General features: G+C 41.7%; 2 protein-coding genes across 3 annotated transcripts in view; both read right to left on the reverse strand.

Annotated features, from left to right (window-relative positions):
• LOC132393949 (endoplasmic reticulum aminopeptidase 1-like) overlaps positions 1 to 6,440 on the reverse strand; it is a 109,233-nt gene extending 102,793 nt beyond the window's left edge. Inside the window, exon 1 of the mRNA XM_059969438.1 lies at positions 5,829 to 6,440. The gene's annotated coding sequence lies outside the window, so the exon portion shown is untranslated. The remainder of the gene's footprint in view (positions 1 to 5,828) is intronic.
• A 2,701-nt stretch (positions 6,441 to 9,141) lies between these two features.
• Positions 9,142 to 13,094, reverse strand: part of LOC132393950 (endoplasmic reticulum aminopeptidase 1-like) — a 38,579-nt gene continuing 34,626 nt past the window's right edge. For both annotated transcript variants that reach the window (XR_009512112.1, XR_009512110.1), the window contains exon 5: positions 9,142 to 9,580. The gene's annotated coding sequence lies outside the window, so the exon portion shown is untranslated. The remainder of the gene's footprint in view (positions 9,581 to 13,094) is intronic.

Consider the following 13,094-nt stretch of genomic DNA (forward strand, 5'->3'; position numbering starts at 1 on the left):
CTGGTGAAAGAGGTAAAGAGTTGGAGAAGGGGGAATCTTATAGGAGAAGACAGAAGACCAGGGAAGAAAGGGAAGGCAGAGGAGCACCAGAGTGAGGTGATTGGGCAGATAAGGAGATAAAGTGAGAGGGAGAAACAGGAAAGGGGGATTGGTGAAGTGGTCCAGAAGTTCAAGAAATCAATGTTGAAATATGCAGCTGGACACACTAATTCAAAAAACCCCATCTCCTACAAGTTAAAATCTAATCGGATTAACATTTCAAAGACAACTTCCTGATGACATATATGACCAGAATGTCAATAAATAAAGAATGAACAAGTGAAATAAATGTACATACAATGGGCATGTTGGAGAGAGCGATGTGTCTGGATTCCCTTTGTACTGTGATTGTAAATTTGGCTTTGAAGGCAGGCTCATCAAAGCACTGAAAAGCCATGCATGCTGCAGTAGGTTCAAACTGAGTAGAAGACAACACTCTGCATAAAACAGAAGAAAAAGAGGCAGTTGGAACTCCATGGGATATTATATGCACACAATGCTAGTTATTAGGAAGGCAAAACTTATCAAGTTACTCACTACGGACAATTGTTGTTTCTACTGAAGAGATGAAACACGGTCAACCAGTTTTATTTCTGATGTGTTCAGCATTATTTTTAAATGAGATTAGATTGCATTGTACTTGAGGTAAATTAACATCACATTGAATTTATAATATGGACTTAATTTGTCAAGCACTTGTCCACAAATATTTTTCAAAACAAATGAAAATATGTAAACTGCCATTAAGTTCTCACATCTCAAGTGCTTTACAAGTGAGTAAAGATAAAGTGGAAGGCCAGGTTCACACATTTTACAGTGTATCAGAAAATCATTCTGTAGTTCTCTGTGAATCTGTAAAGATGGATGGGTGTACAGAGAAAGACTTTGCAGTTGAGTTTTCCTCACTGGGGAATAGGTTTAGGGAATCTAAATGCACATTACAGAAGTTGAACACCTGGATTATAAAGGTATAGATTGGACCTCTATCTGTAGTGAAGAGAGGTTTAGTTCGATTACAGTCATTGGAAGCAAGTTTCTGAGGTAGCATCTAATGTACAGCTACTATAAAGTGCAGTGCAGCAACAGACCTGGAATCAGTGAAAGGGGTTAGGTGACCAAGTTAAGTATTCTTTCGATACATTAAGCAATACACATGCAAACTAATCTGTGCTAGTGGGAAGAGCAAATACAATGACAAAGAGCTAGGCATCAAGGGTAAAACTCTGAGGTTCATTTGAAGTGAACAAGGAAGGAGATTAAATTAAGGGAGCAATGAATTAAAGACCAGAGGGATATCAGATTTCTTCAGACTGGAGAGCACAAGTGTGTTAAAGACAAAAGGGAAAAGCATATTCAAACACTTTGCAAAGATAATCAAGAGTTGGTGATAGCTGGAAATTTTGACTATAGGTGCTTCTTTATGGTTAGGCTGTGGTGGGGAGAAGGGGGAAAACTGAGGGGGGGACAAGAGCAGTTTAGTATGGAGGAAGGAAACTGCAAGAGAATAAAGTAGGGTTAACAACATCAGTAAAGATAGAGTTAAAATGCAGAAATGTCACCAGAAGCTAAGACTCGAGGAGCTCAAGAAATTGAGCAACAAACTTCAGTGGTAAACTTTATTGACTTTACTACTTACATCCTTCACATACATGAGGAGTAAAAATCTTTACATTGCATCTCCATCTAATGTGCAACATGAAATCATAGTAATTTATAATAAATAGAACAGTTAAATCAGTGTGAGTTCATCAGTCTGATGGCCTGGTGGAAGAAGCTGTTGGTCCTGGCTTTTATGCTGCAGTACCACTTCCCAGATGGTAGCAGCTGGAATAGGTTGTGGTTGGGATGACTCAGGTCCCCAGTGATCCTTCGGGCCCTTTTGACACACCTGTCCTTGTAAATGTTCTGAATCATGGGAAGTTCACAACTACAGATGCACCTGGCTGTCCGCATCACTCTCTGCAGAGTCCTGTGATTAAGGGAGGCACAGTTCCCATACCAGGCAGTGATGCAGCCAGTCAGGAGATAAGTATAAAAAAATAAATACCTGTAAAGGACATAATTAGTGTATTAAAGGGTAGAAGTTATTAAGGCTTATGACAGTAACTCCAGCATGTGGAGAGCTGCCCTCTTGTACAGATGTACTCCCAAGTTGTTGCACTGTTAACTAATTTAGAGCAGGGATTCCCAGCCTGGGGTCTATGGATCCCTTGGTTAATAATAAGGTTCCATGGCATAAAATTGGTTTAGAGTGAAATAGTCTCTGTTTTACTGCACAGAAACAGACCCATCATATTGATACCCACCACCAAGTACCAATGTATAACAACCACATGATGTATCACATACAGTATATTTACTAAATCATGAAATTTACCTTAATTCACCATCTTGTGTTTTATAGCTGCCCTTGTAAAAACCATGGTAGCTATCCGAAAGATTGCCAATGTAGTCAATATTTATCAGGTACGTATTTCCGGAGTATAAGAGTCCATCAGACAGAAGGGCAATTTAATCATATGATGGATATTCCAAAAGACGCAGGTTGCTTCCTGGTTCAGTTGATCCACCCTCTCTCAACAGAGCAATGGTTGCCTTGATGATGTCGAGATGCAGAAAAGTTCAGCATGGTCAGATTTGGGTGGAGAAGCAGTTCATAATGTACTGGCAAAATGGTGTCAGGTAATCTCATTTTGTTCCAGGGGGATCTCTGCCCATCTGATCTGAAGGGATAACTTGGCTCCTCCCCACAATTCTGATCATGTTTTACGCCGCCCGCAACTGAAAGGACTATAATTGTGATAAGTCCTATTAATTGTAGGTACTTGGCAGTTGCCATTTAGATGACAGTTACTGTGGTACTGTCACCTCCAAAGTCTTTCAAAGGAAGTTCACTGTTTTTCTTTTCACGCAGTGCTATGTCGTATTGGTCACTCAGTGGCTTTTTGTAAATAAAGCTTCACACATCCAGAAAATAGCAATGTCCTATGTGGAAAAAAAACCCCACAAGAATTAAAAATGTTATGTACTTACATTTATCTGTGGATATCTCTATTACTAACAAACACAAGAAATTCTCAAGATCTAGAGTAACACACACAACATGCTAGATGAACTCAGGATCTATGGAAAGGAATAAAGAGTCGACATTTCAGGCTGAGACCCTGATGAAGAGGTCGACTCTGCGTTCTTCTGCATAGATACTGCCTGACCTACCAAGTTCCTCCAGCCTTTTGTGCATTACTTTAGATGCAGGAATAGTTGTCACAATGATAGCAGTGATAATGGCAGCTCTTTGAATCTCTCAGTCTTTTAAGTAGATCACAGTTAATCTGTATCTCTTCGTATATACGCAACTCGGATTTGAACAGAATTGTTACATAAATCACATGCAATGCTGAGATGGTATGAGCAAAAAATTCCCAGGTTCTAATTCCTGAGTTAACTGATCTCATCGCACATCATCAGCAGAGACACTATGGTTCACTTTAACATCTCATGTTCAGGATGGCACTTTTGCAGTTTCCATAGCTCTTGTGCCAAAACTGCCCATTACCATTCACTACCCCACCAACCCTCCAACATGGCGCACATACATTACCAAATTTATAATCAGTCTTCAAGATAACCTTTCCAAAATGAAAGTTCAAAGTTCATATTAAATTTATTATCAATGCGCATTGCTATCCACCACAAAGTCCCGCAGCCCCACCTCCCAGCCATACCCCTAAGCTTAATACCTCCAACCCTCCTACGCACCCCCATAAACCCAAGCCCTCACCCACCAAGGGGCCAAATTCACCCAATATCACCAGCAGTTTGCTTTTTTGCAGGCATTTACAGGAAAAAAGTACAATAGCATTTTCCACTTTTTCCACTGATGTTGAGATGGACTGGAACCAAAGAACATGGGTTAAAAGTGAAAGGTGAGAGGTTTAAGGGGAACATGAGGGGAAACTTCTTCACTCAGGTCGTGAGAGTGTGGAGTGAGCTGCCGGCACAAGTGGTCCATGCAAGCTCGATTTCAACTTTAAGAGAAGCTTGGATAGGTACAAGGATAGTAGGGGTATGGACGGCCATGGTCCCGGTGCAGGTCATTAGGTGCAAGCAGGTTAAATGATTTCAACATGGACCAGATGGGCCAAAGAGCATGTTTCTGTTGTACTCCTTTATGACTCCATGACTCTAGAATTTCTGGAAAATGATACATAATCAGACAAGGACTGACAAACAGCCAGTGTGCAAAAGAAAACTTGGCAAATGAAAATAACATTGATAATGTGAGTTGTAATGAGTCCTTGAAAGTGAGTCCGTATTTCATAGAATCAGTTCAGAGTAGTGGTGAATGTAGTTATCCACTTTGGTTCAGAGTTTGATGACTGGAGGGTATTAACTGTTCCTGAACCTGATGGTGTGGGGTCTAAGGCTTCTGTAGCTCCTGCCCGACAGTAGTGAGAAGACAGCATGGCCTAGGTAGTGAAAGTTTTTGAGGTTTGCACAAGTTCAAACTAAAATGAATAATATCTGAAATATTCTTAAGTCACAAGGTTTGTAACTTAGAAAAGACATGATAGGTGGGCAGGGTCCAGGAACAAAGACCGATATTAGTGAAAAGTATATGGTGCTTCAGAAACAGATTTACGGTAATTTGAAGTACCGCACTCTTATTCAAGATAATTCAATGTAATTTCCAGTAACCAAGTATAAAGGAGAACAAAATAATTGATACCCCAGATCCAATGCAGGGCAAAAAAACCACAGTAAGATAAAGAACAAAATAATGAAGAAACCCACTATAGATAGATAAATACATAAGGAAGTTTATACGCACAGACTGATTGCATGTACAGAAAGGGACACTAGGTACAGGGGTGTCTGTACAAAGGTAACTGACAGGAAATTATAAAGTTGATGGAGAATAAAGCAGAAATGCTATACCATCAAAAGTAGAATCAGATGTTTAAAAAACACATACTAAGATTCTTATTATTGGATATTAAATATGAGTAGTTTGGAAGTATGCAACTTGGACAGACCAGACTTGATCGAGGTATACAAGACATAGATCGACAGACAGCTAGTATTCTCCCTCCCCCACCGCACCCAGTTTTTGAAATGCCTAATATCAGAGGCATGTATTCAAGGTGGAGGGGGGCAACTTCAAAGGAGGTGTGCGGGGAAGTTCATTGCACAGAGATTGGCGGGTGCCCGAAAAGCTCTGCTTGGTGCGTGGCGGGGCAAATATGAATCGGCAGGAAGTGGGAGGATATGGAGACCTTCTGGAGGCAGAAGCGATGAGTTTAGTTTAACATTTAGCTCTGTACAACTTTGTTGTCTAAAGAGCCCGCGCCTGTTTTGTACTGTTTAGTATTCTGAGACCAATGTTAAGTGGTTGCAAGCGAAAGGGGTGGAGAAATAACCGCGGTCGCTAGTACAGTGCTGTCGGGTTTGAGCTGAAAAGATGCAGCTCTGGGGGCGAGAGACAGAATGGCGTTAGCCAATCTTCCGCAGTTTATGTCAAATCAAACTCAATTTTATTATCCCCACGCTCAGTTTCCCATCACCCCCTCCCTTCCCATTCCTTGCAATGTTCACGATATACAAGGGAACGGGGACGTGAGTCGGGCCTCCGGGCTTTAATGCACCGACTGGAGAGCGAGTGTCTCCCGGGCGAGGCCGTGCTCGCTGGGGCGCTGAGCTCCGGAACCCTCGCTGCATGGACTGAAGCTGATGGTTGCTTTCACCGACAACGCGTCTACCCATTCGGGAATTCTCTACACAAACTATACCTTTTTAACCGAGCAATATGTTCTGCCGACTTCGCGACTCCCAAATAAGAGGCCTCTGTCGATTGATTCCCCGCAGAAGTGAAAGTGAAAATAAAAAGCTTCCAACCTTTAGGCCTACGTTCAAAGATTTCCCTTTTTTAAAGTCAGTTGATAAAATAATATAAAATATTTTAAATTGATTTACAGCAGTACAGGAAAATATAAACGCTTAGTTTGTTCATCAATGGAAATTTTACAGCCTCCCCAACTCGAAAGGATAAATTAACAAAACTGGAAAATACTTAAAAGGTCATGAAATTAGGCCAAAATAAACTTGTTTCTTTCTCTCCTTTCACTCTTTCTGGTAATGCAGAGTTACAGCTAAATACCTAGTAAATACACTCTGTGGCCACCTCCTATACCTTATAAAGTAACCATTGCTCTTCTGCACACCACTGGGTGGTTATTTGCCTGACTGTCAGCTTGAGCCTGCCCTCTGACCTCTTACTAACAGGGCGTTTTCACCCACAGAAGTGTGCTCACTGGATGCTGATTGGCTTTTGCATCATTCTCTGTAAACTCCGGAGGAGTGTTGTGCGTGAAAATCCCAGGAGATCAGCAGTTTCTGAGATACTCAAATCACCCTGTCTTTCACCAACAATCAATCCACAGTCACTTAGGTCACGTTTCTTCCCCATTCTGATGTTTGGTCTGAACAACAACCGAACCTTTTAACCATGCTCACCTGCTTTTATGCATTGAGTTACTGCCACATGATTTGAATTAATGACAGGTATACCTGATCAAGTGACATCTATCAACATAAACAGGGACATTTTGGACCTCCACCCACCTGAATATTATTGGTTCATCTCATTTGTTATGTGGACTGACAAAGGATTGTGTTCTTAAGAAAAATCCTGATGAATATTCAATATATTTATTATATCAAATAATCTCTTGAAGAAGATGGCAGAGTTTGTCATTGAAACATCAGTTAAGATTGATACCTGTACCAGGCTGGAAGCCCGAGAAGAGTTTATTTGTCATGTATGCCAAGAAAGCACTAGATCTTTAGTCATTATATGTTTATAAATCAGTTTTACATGTGAATCTTCCAATTCCTTTTTTTACATTTTGTATATGTTAAAAATTGAGCAGCTGTTCTTCCCACGATGACATTTAATGATATTTGTTACTGAACCAGAAATCTACTTAAAATTTGGTCTGGCAAATACCTTATGGCAGAGATTACCAGATATTTTTGAGTTCAGCAGGAAGCAAACATTACTTCACCAGCTACAGCATTTAATAAAACATTTGTTTTCATGCCCTCCAAATGATGCTTATAACATTCTCCTGCGATTACTGGATCAAGCTCCCTGAACACAAATGCAGAATGCCTTCGCTTCTCAGAGTGAAGAAGGACGTGGTCATTAAAAGCCAACCTCATCGGCAATGACCACATCCCATGAGGGGTTAAACCCCAGATTTAAATTTATTTATCACGTGTATTGAAACGCTGTTTGCATTAACAACCAACACACTCAAGGATGTGGTGGGGGCAGCCTGCAAATGTCACCACGCATTCTGGCACCAACATAGCATGCCCACAATTTTCAAAAACCACAGAACACAGATCAACACAAGCTGCAACAATAACAAAAGGGAACAATTCAGTAACAGCAAAACAAGTCCCTTTCCCATCCAACTACAGAAAATAATGACAACATTCAAATTCATATTTTAGAGCAGGTGTTCCCAACCTTTTTTATGCCAGGGACCAATACCATTAAGCAAGAGGTCCATGGAGCCCTGTTTAGAGTATTAATCTATCAGGAGGAAACCCTCAGGATAATTGGATTGAGATCTAGAAGATGGCTGAAATGGCAGAATGAGAGCAGATAATATTTTGTTGTTCATTTTCAATCCATCATCCTCATTATCTGCTGTGTTCTGTGACGTGGGCGATCATGACCTCAACCATGATTGTTCTTGGCAAACTTTTCTTAAATATGTTTGAAAATCCCAAGAAATAAGAAGTCTTGGACCATTAGATAAATGTACGCCTGAGCCACGGTTCCCCAATCTGCAAATTTCAGGTCTCATGAGTATAATTATAAAAGGAGGGTCAGAACCAAAGTTTTTCTTGATAACGGGAGGAAATCAGATCCAAGTAATCAATGGGTCAATATAACTCATACACTTCACAGTCACTGCACTATTTATGGGAAAATACATGTGTTATGCCCGCGGCCCCCTCCTTTGTGAGAATCGCAAAAGCACTAGTTGAGGGGGGGGGGGTCAGTAGACGCAGGAAATGGGAGAGAGACATGCTGAATGCCTCGATCCCCAGTGGTGCAAAATAATGCGACATTGACCATTGTCTCCTGGAGATCACGGTTGTGGATTGGGGACTATGCTACGTGCAAGCCCTCGGGCAAAGTGGGCTGGTTGAGAGAGAGATTGCATCATCCCAACCTGATTGACATCTGAGACCCCGTGAGGAAGTATAAAAGAGGGTCTGGGGGAACAACCCCTTCAGACACACCAGAATAATCGCTAACGATCCCGTAGTAGCGGGAAGCCATTTGAAGGAAGCCACGTGCATTCGATTCCGTTGCTGGAATCGTGGCTGGAACCATGGAAACCAGCTTTTAGCTAACAACGGGGAAGCCCACTCCCCTGATTCAACGGATTTACTTCATAAAAGACCCGGGCAAGTTTCTTTTCTCACCAATCTCTCTCTCTCTCCAACAAGTGAAAACCCAGCGGTCCCCAAAGGCTGAAGCCTGCAGGAACTGAGTGACTTTTTATTTCCATCGGACAATATATTATCCCCTAGACAAACGATCGAGCTGTTTCTTATTGATGGTTATTATTAGACCCGCACTTTTAGATTGAGTAGTGACGATGTATATCATCTGAATGTTTGTATTAATCTTATTTTTGTACCTCTTTATAAATAAAGACTTTTAAAAATAGTACTATCAGACTTCAATGGACCTCTCTATCTTTGCTGGTAAGTGATCCAGTTATGGGATTTTGTAACACTATGTAAATTGTGCCAAATGTTTCATTATAAAAGGATAGGTACACCAAGATTCTAAGCCAAATGAAATTAAACTAAGTGAATCAAAACAGAAACTAAATATTATTATCTCAATTTCTTTCCATAACAAAATCAAGAATAGAAATGTAACCATGAATGATCCCTGGACACTTGAATTGTCAGATGCCACTTCAGTGAAAATGAAAATGGACTCCTCTTCAAGGCCAGTGACGATCATAGTTTGCGATTCATCAATAGAAATCAAGGTCAGAGTGATTCAGTGGTGTGCAGGTATGTATTCTGAATACCTTGTTGTTTTAAGAAAATGTTAAAATAATTTAAATCATTCACTTAAAAAGAAATTAAATAATTCTACAATCAAGTTCTCCAGTTACTGTTAAGGATGTCTCACTACTCTGAGAAACCTGATTTCTGGTTCAGCCTCCACAATGTGCAGTTGTATTGAAACTGCATCCAGAAGAGCATAAACCATTAAAAGAAATTTAATGACATCCCATAAAGTTTGATACCCTTGGTATGTATGAGAAGTAGTATGTCTTCTTTCCAGTGGCCAAGCTGAAGCTGCTATTTTAGAGCCGGCATTTGAACTTTCAGTGATCCCGAATGCTGCTGCTGCTGTCTCCTTATTGAACCAAGCAATACTGGAAATCCAGAGCAACACACACAAAATGCTGGAGGAACTCAGCAGGCCAGGCAGCATCTATGGAAATGAATAAACAGTTGACAATTCGATCCAAGGCATACAACAACAACAACAATGCCATGTACAACAGCAAAAAGAATCAAAGTTGAAAATAAAATTATTACCAAAGTGTATATATATATATATATATGTATATATGTCACCATATACTATCTTGAGATAGGTAGATCTTTCTCTGAGGATTGTCATCTTGTTGTGGTGTAGAGGCTTGTGAGATCTGAGAGCAACACCATCTAGAGATAGACATCTGGTGCTTTGCTCCTAGTAGGTCACCCATGGCGGTAAGATCAAAGGGGAATTTTCCCAACAAAGCACAATTCAAACCAAGACCCCAATGGTCGATCTGGTGGAAGATGATGATGCATCAGATCCGCAGTGAAAGCAGAGGAAATCTGCAGCAGTGCAGGGTCCCCAGTCATCCTGGCATGATACGCCACTGGACCCTGACCCAACAAGGATGGTGTGGTGGCTGCCTGTGCATCAGCCTCCCCACTTTAAACAAGGGTCTTGATTGGGTCATTGATGGGTGTTGATTGAATCGTGCTTTGTCTGGAACCTCCCCCTTGTCCATATACCACACCAGACTGTGAGCAACCACATATAACTCATGTTCTCAGTATTATTTATTTACTGTTTTTATTATTTGCCAATTTATCTTTTGGACATTGGTTGTTTGTCAGTCTTTGTTTATGTTCAGTTTTCATAAACTCCATTGTGTTTCTTTATTTTCCTGTAAATGCCTGCAAGCAAATGAATCTCAAGGTAGTAGAAATGTGATTATTTGAGTTGAGTATGGGGTTCTCCCAGGGGGTTATTCCATTGTGCTATGGATAAGAAGTGTGACTCTGTCACAATTAAACTATTCTCTGTCTGAAATCTTTGGCTACGTGAGGAATCCTCTCCACGTACCTGTCCAAATGCCTCTTAAATGCTGCAATTGTGCCCATCTCGAACACTTCCTCTCGCACTTTATTCCAGGTTCTCAGTACCGCCTGTGTAAAGAGGTTACCTCTCAGGTTTCTTAAATCCCTCCCCGCTTGTGTGTGTGCCCTCTAGTCTTGAACTGCTCAGCCCTGGGGTAAAGACCTTATCCATACCTCTTATGATTTTATAAACTTCTATGACATCACCCCTCATTCTTCTGCGCACCAGGGAATAAAGATCCACATGTCCAATGTCTTCCTGTCACTCTCACCCTCAAGTTCGGGCAGGATCCTTGTAAATCCAGCTCAACAATGATAATGGCCAAAACTGTACCCAAGACTGCAAGTGCAGCATCACCAGTAACTTACTGTATATACAGTAACTGCAACAGATTGTCCCTACTCCTAATCCTGATGCCGACTGTTGATGGCCAAATGGCACCAGTGACCAACAGCCACGTCACGCAGACAGATTACAAAACTATTGGATACTTTCCTTCTAGATACATTTCTGAACTGCAATCGATTGCAGCCTGTAATTTCCCTTTTAAGAATGCATTTTTTGGGCTGACTGAATGACCTGTGATATCCGAGATTCAGCATGGGGCGCATTTACAGCTTTCATTGGCCTTCACTGCATAGATTCCTAATAGAGTAACACAAACCTGCGGTTGGTTCAATCACTCCGCACCAATTAAAGCGTCGAGCAAGATTAAAATCGTGGAGGACGAGTGCAGAAGGCAAACAGGTGTTCAGCACCACCTGTCTGCACTTGACTGATCTCTTCACGCTGCTGATGGCAGGATTCTCAGGTCAAATGCCGGCAGGTTCTGGAGCGACTATTGCTCTGCAGACATCGGGCCTCTTGACCGGCTTCTCTCACCTCAGTGCTGAACGTGCTCTACAGCTGTGGTGGACTAACTCTCGGTGACTCTGCAGTTTGTGTTCCTTGTGTTTTTGTTTACTTCTTTTTAACTACTTGTCCTCTGCCTGTTTTCATTTGTCCTAATAGTGTTACAGAAATGGTTGGAGCCTGCGAAGCGCAGTTTGGAATTCGATCTGCTGTGTCCAGAGAGATATCTGATGGAGAAGACCAGAGACGGGGACCCGAAAAAGGACCAAGAACATGAGCTGAATTGTGGAAAAGACCAGAGACGGGACACAGGGTCATGAATGACTCCATCTTGAAGGGGCAAGGAAGATTGAAGCATCGAGGAGGTCAGCGGTCACTCTCAACGGAGGCCACGGGATCGGTAGCATTCGCATTCTGACCCGGCATGGCAGTCACTCTGCACATAAGGACTGATTTTGTGTGGCCACCCTGCTCATATGCTTACGGAAAAATGTTTTCTGTATTCTGAGATTTATGTGATTAGTGGAATGTACGTTCTATTGGTCTCTCAGTTTTCGCAGTTTTCCTTTCTTGCCGACATGTGTGGGCAATATTTTACTTTTTATGCAAGGGTGAAATTGGGGATTTGGAGTCTGATGTTTGATTTTCTTGTTGGTGTTATTGTGTGGGTGAATCTGTAGGTTTTTTGTTTGTGAGAGAGGGGGGTGGGGGTTTTGATACTATTGTCGTTGTTCTTTTCCGTGAGGAGTGGTCTGGGGATTGATGTTATCGTCATTGTGTTCTTTTCTGTGAGGGAGAGGACTGAGCATTTGACATCATCGCTGTGTTGTTTCCTGTGAGGGAGAGGGCTGGAGATTTGATCTCATCATCGCTGTGTTGTTTTCTGCGAGGGAGAGGACAGGGGATTTGATGTTATTGTCACTGTTTTCTGTGAGGGAGACGCCTGGGATTTGGTGTTACTGTCATTGTTTTCTCCTGTAATGGAGAGGACTGCGAATTTGATGTTATTGTCACTTTTTGTGTGGGGGGGGCTGGGGTTCTGATGTTATTGTTGTTTTTTGTGAGAGAGGGAGCAGGGGTTGCAAGTTTTGTTTTTATTTCTTGTCAGGGAGGGGGAGTGATGACTTTTCTTTTCAACAACTGCCAAGGTTTTTCTATATTTCATGGCTATCTGGAGAAGGCAAATATCAGATTTGTATTGTACATACATACTTTGATGAACCCATGAACCTTTGTACTCGAATGATTTGACTAGGGCACTTCCCTAACTCTGCTGCAGCTTTGGCCTGTGGCCATCTACACTGTGCCAAGGACTCTCTTTCAGGTACTCTGCAGTTAATGCTATTTGTTCACTTCTTATTGTTCACGCCCTGGAAAAAAGTGTGGAAAATATGTGTCCCACCACCCAGGGCATATTCTCTCCTCACTGCTGCCATCAGGAAGAAGGTACAGGAACCTCAGGGCTCACACCACCAAGTTCAGGAGCAGTTACTACATCTCAGTCATCTGAATCTTGAACCAAAGGGGATAACTTCACACTCAAGCAACACACACAAAATGCTGGAGGAATTCAGCAGGCCAGGCAGCATCTTAGAAAAGAGTACAGTCAATGGTTTCTGAAAAGTCAACTGTACTCTTTTCCGCGATGCTGCCTGGCCTGCTGAGTTCCTCCAGCATTTTGCGTGTGTTGCTCAGGATTTCCAGTACTTGCAGATTTTTCTCTTGTTTGTAACTT

This window comes from Hypanus sabinus, chromosome 5 (genome assembly GCF_030144855.1).
Source record: "Hypanus sabinus isolate sHypSab1 chromosome 5, sHypSab1.hap1, whole genome shotgun sequence".
Classification (NCBI taxonomy): domain Eukaryota; kingdom Metazoa; phylum Chordata; class Chondrichthyes; order Myliobatiformes; family Dasyatidae; genus Hypanus; species Hypanus sabinus.